Source organism: Arvicola amphibius, chromosome 6, assembly GCF_903992535.2.
Source record: "Arvicola amphibius chromosome 6, mArvAmp1.2, whole genome shotgun sequence".
NCBI classification, from domain to species: Eukaryota; Metazoa; Chordata; class Mammalia; order Rodentia; family Cricetidae; genus Arvicola; species Arvicola amphibius.
In genome coordinates, this window is record NC_052052.2 from 67,931,135 (window position 1) to 67,938,806 (window position 7,672).

The following is a 7,672-nucleotide window of genomic DNA, read 5'->3' on the forward strand; positions in this document are numbered from 1 at the left end:
GGCGTGCGCCACCATCGCCCGGCTTTCTTCTTCTTCTTCTTCTTCTTCTTCTTCTTCTTCTTCTTCTTCTTCTTCTTCTTCTTCTTCTTCTACTTTTGGCTCAAGTGGAAACAAAAAATAACATATATTTTACTCATTCTCTACACTGTCAGAAAATTAGTTCCTGAACTGCTGTTTCTTGAAATCAAGAATGAAATTAGTACTAGAATATAGGTTATACAGATGACTATAAATTTAGTATATTCAGGACTAGTCCTGCATGGTCCCTCAGGTGTACCTTGCTGGTTTCTACCTGTTCATGCTGCCTCTCAAAGCTCAGCTTTTTATGTAATAAAATTTTATCATTTTTACTTTACCAGTTCACAAAATATTATCTGCAAGTTCAAACTATTTTGGTGGCACTAGAGAGCTTTTTATCCTCATTCTGAGTACACAGTAAAGATTTCCAAAGATTTCAATGCATGCTTTTCCATAATGGGTAGAAATCACAAGGGTGAATGCATTTATCCTGTGTTAAGCTGGACATAAATGGAATTTCAAATCAGTGAAATAATGGCATTTTGTATTCCATTTTTTAAAAATGGAATCAATAGACAAATATTCTATATTTCTTCTCTTTTTACTATTACTTAAACATTTCTTATAATATGTTTTATAATAGTCTTTACTCCCTTAAATAACTCCTCCCTATGTCCCCAATCTCATGCCTTCTTTCTCTCTCTCTCTCTCTCTCTCTCTCTCTCTCTCTCTCTCTCTCTCTCTCTCCCTCCCTCCTTCCCTCCCTCTCTGTCTCAAGGTTGAGGCTTTGTCTGGCTTGAAACTGTACAGGCCTTCTGAATGCTATCACGGTTTCTGTGAGTTTTGTTTATTATTCCTATTATGCCTGGAAGACTCTGTTTCCTTGTAGTAATCCATTACCTATTTATTATACTCTTTCATTCTCATCTTCTGCATAGATCCTTGAGCCTAGACTTGTGGGGATTTTAAAAAGACATCCCATTAAGGATTGAGTGTTTCAAGGTCTCTCACTCTCTGAACATTGCCCAGGCATGTGTTTCTGTGTTGGTTCCCAACTATTGCAAGAGTTTCTTCTGATGTTAGTTGAGAAAGGTACTGATTTATAATCATAGCAATATGCCATTTGGAGTAATTTCAATTCTGTGTTTCTTTAGCAGAATAATAGTAGTAGTTTTTTTTTCCCTAAGCCCATAACCCTTCTAGTCTCAGATTCTTGAAACTTCAGTGTTGCCAGGTATGGGTCCAACATTGATTGGATGTTAAATCCAATGCGAAAGTCGTTGTTTACTTCCATAATATTTGGGTAGCTATTGTACCAATATATCTTTTAGATAGGTTACTATTGTTTGTCACAGGGTTTGTTGGTGGGTGATCTTTATAATTACCTTTCTTCAGGAGAGTATGCGGAGTTCCTCTCACTAGTCAATAGGAGTGAAATTTGTAGTTGTTCATAAGCTCAATTTTTCTGTGTTCAAAGGCATAAGTGTTGTCCTCAGCAATAAGGTCATGCCATCAGATTATACAGAGCAATAAATATCATTTTCAAAAGCTCATAATATTTTGGAAAGGTTATAGGATCACTTTGACCAACAATTCAGCTGGTGGTCACACATTCCTGACACTGGAGGTTTTTCTTGTTGGTGTATGATGTCTATTTGGGTATATGGTAACTTCATTTAAGTACCTTTCATATATTTATATTTATTAGAAAATTTCTGAAATAATGGTTATCTAGTAACTTTTCAAAATCCCTGTCATATTTGTTGTCTGTCTTCATATTACCTCTACTATCCTGCCTTTTTCTCCCCTTTATATTTAACCTTTCTATTCAGGTTTCCCATTTGTTTACCCATAACACTGTTTTTCTGCTTCCTTTGGTGATTCTCTCCTCTCCCATGGTCCTTTACTAGATACCTAAAATCTGTTGTCATTTGGACTAAGACACAATATCTAAAACTTAATCTAATATCTACATATAAGAGAAAATATGCAATATTTTTCTGTTTCATTCTGGGTTACCTCACTAAAAATGCTTTTCTAGCTCCATGTTTGTCTTCAAATAACATAACTTATTTTTTTAATATTTGAATAATATTCCATGGTGTAAATGTAATGTAATTTCATTATTCACTCATCAGTTTATAGATACCTAGGATGTTTCCAATTTCTGACTATTAAGAATAGCACAGCAGTAGACAAGGAAGAGCAAGTGTCTCTATAATAGGATGTAGAGTATACCAAAGAGTGGTATACCTGGAAATTGTGATAGATTCAGTCTTAATTTTTGAGAAATCTCCACACTGATTTTCAAAAAGGTTGCACTGTGGTTTGTGCTCCTGTTAACAAGAAGAGAGTAAATGTTTCCCTTTCTCTGCATTCTTGCCAATATCTGCCATCACTTGTTTTGTTAATTTTGTACATTTTTGCTAGAGTAAGACAAAATCTCAAGGCAATTTTAATTTGCATTTTCCCGATGGCTAAGAATATTGAACATTTTTCAGTTTTCTTTGCCATTCGAGTTTCATATTTTTGAGAAATCTCTTTGATTCTCTATTTCACTTAAAAGGGGTATTTAATTGCTTTCTTGATATTCAAAAATTGGGGGGTTGTATGTTCTATGTATACAACCCTCTGTTAGATACAAAATTGTTAAAGAATTATTCCCATGCTCTTGCCTTCTTAATGACCAAACTCAGAATTAAACTCAAGGTTGCATTTCCCTAATGCAAGCTTAGTAATTGTCTAGAAAAGTGTGTGTCCTTTCCTTACCAAACAGCTCCTTGTAAGCACATGTTGAATCAAAGAGGCATTCAGGCAGTGTCTGCTTCCTAGCTTTATTATACTAATACATTTCACAAAAATAAAATGCTTATTTTTCAACTTGGATAAGTTACAGCTATAAATAGAACTATATATTTACACCATCATTTCTCTGAAGAAAAGTCTAGTAATATGAACTAATAAACCTGGAAAGAAATGTTGAGAAAAGGATCTCAGAGCTGGTATTCTGCAAATGACACAGTATCAATGCTCAATTACAATATTCAAATCAACAAATCTAATTCTTCTCACAGTTCAGCCAATCATTCCAAACACCCATAGCACTCTCAGTTCAGAGGCTCTACGGAGGTTATATCTCAACTTTTAAAGCCATATCATTATCCATTTGGCTAATAGTATAGCACATTGATAAAGATCATAATATTCCCTAATGTACACTGAAATTTTTAACTGGAATAATTTATGCAAATTACTTATAGAGTTAATATATTTAAGTATGTTTAATTATACTGCAGAACTTAGTTTGCTGAAGCACAAGCAATTATTTTTAATTATGAAAACACATATTTTAGAGATTTATGTCAACCTGTTATGCTGCTGGTTAATACTGCTTCATTTCTTTCTTCATGCTCCTCAAAACAAAGAGCACAACAATAATTTAACCAAATCCTTTTCACTACTAAAATATTTATGCATGTTTTCATGCTAGTGGTCTCTAATGTTTAAAAAATTATGAAATGTAAATGTCTTATATATTCTTATTCCCAATACATGACAATGGAAAAATGAAAGGAAGGGTAGTTTAAATATTTAGTAATATCTGTCACTTAGAGGAAAATGAGCAGGATAGAGAAGGGAAGGCTCTCAACTTTTTATGAAAATAATTTTTTTCTAAAATTTTAATCAAATATTGTGGGTATAACTTATTAAAAGTCAAAATTAAAAAATCTAAAGGTACATCACACAATTCTGCTTCTTCATTTACCTATTACTATGATTTCTATGGAAAATATGGCTGAACAAAGAATATTTGAATATTAATGATAGGCCTCACTATACAAATAAATATAAGAATTTGTATCTTTCAGGGAAAATATCCTTTTATTTGGTAGTATTTAGTAATATTATAGTAGAGAGTATATTATTTTCTCTCATCTACACAAATAGAATTTTACTCTAGTGCATTTCGATAATACAATTAAAGAAATAGTATATTTTATATCAATTTTGAATTTGCCAATAATTATTGAATTTCTATAATATATGCTGAGATAATCTTGAAAGGTATAAATCTTTAGCTAATAATTATGTATGAAACAAATACTATATGTCAGGAAAGTATAACTTAATGAAGATCAAAATACAAAAACAAAATTATTGAATCACTTTAGTCAGTGATTGCTTCCTAATAAATATTTCTTTTTTTATTTTTATTAAAAATTTCTGCCTCCTCCCCGCCTCCCATTTACCCCCCTCTCTCCTCCACTCCCCCTCCTTCTCCTGTCCAGAGAGCAGAAAGGGTTCCCTGCCCTGTGGGAAGTCCAAGTTTCTCCCCCCTCCATTCAGGTCTAGGAAGGTGAGCATCCAAACAGGCCAGCCCCTCTCCCCCCCAAAGCCAATATGTGTAGTAGGGTCCAAATCCCGTGTCATTGTCCTTGGCTTCTCAGCAGCCCTCATTGTCTGCCATGTTCAGGGAGACCGGTTTTATCTCATGCTTTTTCAGTCCCAGTCCAGCTGGGCTTGGTAAGCTCTAAATGGATCAGCCCCACCATCTCAGTGGGTGGGAGCACTCCTTGCAGTCCAGACTTCCTTGCTCATGTTTTCCCTCCTTCTGCTCCTCATTTGGACCTTGGGTGCTCAGTTCGGTGCACCAATGTGTGGCTCTGTCTTTATCTCCATCCATTCTTGTAATCATAGATGTCCTAGTGTTACCAAACAATTTTTTAGATTGAAAGTGGTTATTGTTGCTCTCTTCATGTAGTAGACATGTGTGTTCTCACCAAAGTGATGGTTAATACATATACTTGTTTGCACTTTCCTTAAGACAGTGGGAACTGTATGGATGGTAGAAAATAGATCAAATATGTAGTGATGAGCTGTGGGCAGGCCTGTTTTTCATCCTGCCCAGCTCCGGGCCACCGGCTAGCTTATGCCCCGAAATAACAACACACAAACTGCATTCATTTAAACACTGTCTGGCCCATTAGTTTCAGCCTCTTACTCACATCTTGATTAACCCATATCTAATAATCTATGTAGCACCACGAAGTGGTACCTTACCGGGACTGTACGTCCATCTTGGGCTGGAGCTTCATTACATCTGTCTCAGAGAGCAGAGGCATGGCATCTGCATATGGCGACTGCCTTGAGTAACTGCCTCACTGCCTTCTACCTAGCATTCTGTTCTGTTTACTCCACCTACCTAATTTTCTGTCCTATTGGGCCAAGCGGTTTCTTTATTAATTAACCAATGAAAGTCCTCCATCACAAATACGTTGATTTTATAAAATATTCAGATATAGTTCTGTCTGCTATTGACTATAGTACACAAATACTTTAAATTTTGATGCAGATGTTTTGTAAAACAGAGAATCTCTAACAAAAGACAATATGAAACTTGGTGATTTTAAATACCAAATTTAAAAATTGCATTTTAATTTAAGAATTTTATTTAACTTAAATTGAATTTAATAATTTTAAAATTTAAAAAATATTTAAATAAATTTAAATAATTTGCTTCATTGAGCAATGAAATTATAATATCCCACAGTGGAATTATAAAAATAAGTAATAGAACTAACATGCATTTGTTTGTTATCTCAATTCTCAACAATTTACCATTGTTATAGTAATTCTACTTTTAAGTGATTAAGAATGGTTAGTTTCTCTGTTTTAGAAATTTCTGGGCAAACATATGATAATCTGATATTGATAAATCAATTTTAAAATCTTCTATTAAATATCCATATTACCATTTACTTATAGTTTTTTTTATTTTTAGATTTTTTGCATGTCAAATGCTTTTTAGCATTTATTTTATTAGTCCTTGGTTGCGGCATTTCAAACATAAGTACTATATTTGTATCATGTCCTCCCCCTCAATTTCTCACATGCCTCTACTCCCCAAATTTACAGTTTCTCTCCTTCACTCATATATATGCATATGTAATAGGTGTGTTTATAAAATATGCTATATAAATCTAATATACTCATACATATTTGAGTCCATTTATGATGCTCGTATGTCTATGTATTTAGGAAATTTCATATGAGACTGGAAAACCTATTGCAGGCATGTCCTTTAAGAAGCCTGGTTCCACTCTCTTAGCAGTCATTAATTATGCAAAGCTCTCCACCTAGATCTTACTCCCTTTGAGGTATCCCCCATTGTTAATGGGACTTCTAGTGTTGTTTTCATTACCAAAATCTTGTTTACTCAACCACATAAGGAAGATTTCATGAGTTCAAGTCACAATCATATACAGTAAATACTATACCATACAAAAGGTCCCACCCTTCCTAAAAATTCCCTGAACCTTAGGTACAGTTTTTTTTTTAATCTTAGATCTATTATTTGGAAATGGTATCCTATGATCAATTGTTCTCTTCATGTTGTCCCATTGTGGATTTCTGTGATGATCTTCATTTACTGCATAAAAAAAAGACTTATTTTATAAAAGAAGATAAGCTACACTTATCCGTGGATATAAGAAAAAATATTCAGAATGTAATTAGGAAATGCTTTAGGAACATGGCTGTAGCAAGCTCTCTCCACAGTTCGTAATCTCAGCTCCACATTTAGCTGATTAGGTGTACTGTACCAGACATGGATTCTTTGATATTGTGTGGACTTTAAGTTCAATTTTGTGATTGTTGGCTACCCCTGACATGTAAGTGCAACCTTTAAATTTTTGGGTATATCCATCATCCAGGCTTGTTGGATTCAAAGGCTTTACTAATTGATTGTCTCTCTTGGCAGCTTACAGCACCACTGCATGCTATAAAAGCTATCCCTCTTGCTGGGCGGTGGTGGCGCACGCCTTTAATCCCAGCACTCGGGAGGCAGAGGCAGGTGGATCTTTGTGAGTTCGAGACCAGCCTGGTCTACAAGAGCTAGTTCCAGGACAGGCTCCAAAGCTACAGAGAAACCCTGTCTCAAAAAGTAAAAAAAATAAAAAATAAAAAATAAAAGCTATCCCTCTTGTAGGATGCTTCCTGGTCAGAACGAACTGGAACTCTTCAAGTCCTGTGTACTTAGTAAATGGTGTCCTCAGAAGGAGGGTTTTATCTTCAAGTTCTGGGTGCCAACCAAGGACTTTAAAAATATATATATTCTGTGTTTTGTGCTTCTTGACTGGAGATTTCCTATACTTAATACTGTTTGGCTTTGTTTTTGGAAAAGTACTAGTGAGGTTTTATGAGAAGCATTATCAGCCAAATGTCAAACAATTTAATTCATTTATATATGTACACACACACATACACACAGACATTACTTTTATTTTAAGTCACATGAAATAATCTAATTGGCTTTTTCAAACATCTTTTGTGTTATTTACAATAATTCTTCTATCTCAGGGTTGCCCTCCTAGCCCCCCTTTCAAATAAAGTCCCCTCTCACCTTTTTTCTGTTTCCTCGTTCAGAGCACCTGTGTCCTGCTATCTGTTTTATAGTGCTCCCCTGACTCTACTCAGGGTGCCTTTTTACTTCCCTGGTTTTTATCATGACTCCAGATTGCATACTCACTTCTAAGGGTTCAGAGCTAGAATCCACAAATAAGAAAGAACCAGTGGGTTTTGTCCTTTCTACAGTTGTTCTTTCAGTACAAAATTTTCCTTTTTTTAGCCCACACTTTGTGAATGGTTTTTATTC